The following is an 830-nucleotide window of genomic DNA, read 5'->3' on the forward strand; positions in this document are numbered from 1 at the left end:
CAACCCTGAGATGACCATGACCATGAAGTGACCATGACCGTGGGATGACCATGGGATGACCATGACCATGACACAACCACAACCCTGACCATGATATGATTTGGACCAAGAGATGACTGTGGGTTGGCCATGGCACAACCATGGCCTTGAGGTGACCTGATGTGATCGTGGCCATGAGATGACCATGAAGTGATGATGACATGATCATGAGATGACCATTACAGTGAGATGACCCTGAGCATAAGATGATGGTGATCAGGAAATGACTATGACCATGAGATGGCCATTCCCATGAGATGACCATAAGATGATCATGACAATGAGATGACCATGAGATGACCATGACACCACCATGGGCATGAAATGATGAAGGCCTTGAGATGACCATGACTGTGACCATGACAGGATCTTGACCAAGAGGTGACCGTGAGATGACCGCAGCACACCGTGGCTATGTGGTGATCAAGACCACGAGATGATCATGACACAACCATGGCTGTGAGATGACCATAATACGATTATGGCCATGAGTTGACCCTGGGATGATCATGAGCTGACCATGAGCTGACCACGACCCGGCCATGGTCTGGAGCTCCCCAGACCCCGTCACTGCCCTCATCTCCAGGTTCATCCCGAACTGAAATTGTTCATTTCCCATGGATAATACGGAAATCTGAGCAGGGCGCAGCCAATGGAGCGCCGGGAAATCAGGGGCGTCACAAGTTGCCAGGCAGAACAAGCCTACCCTTCCCGCCCTCGGCGCGGCAGCCAATGGGAAACTGCGTCTTCGGTGACGTCACAGCGCTAATGCGGAAGTGGCGATCGCGGGG

Source organism: Vidua macroura, chromosome 37 (genome assembly GCF_024509145.1).
Source record: "Vidua macroura isolate BioBank_ID:100142 chromosome 37, ASM2450914v1, whole genome shotgun sequence".
Lineage (NCBI taxonomy): Eukaryota > Metazoa > Chordata > Aves > Passeriformes > Viduidae > Vidua > Vidua macroura.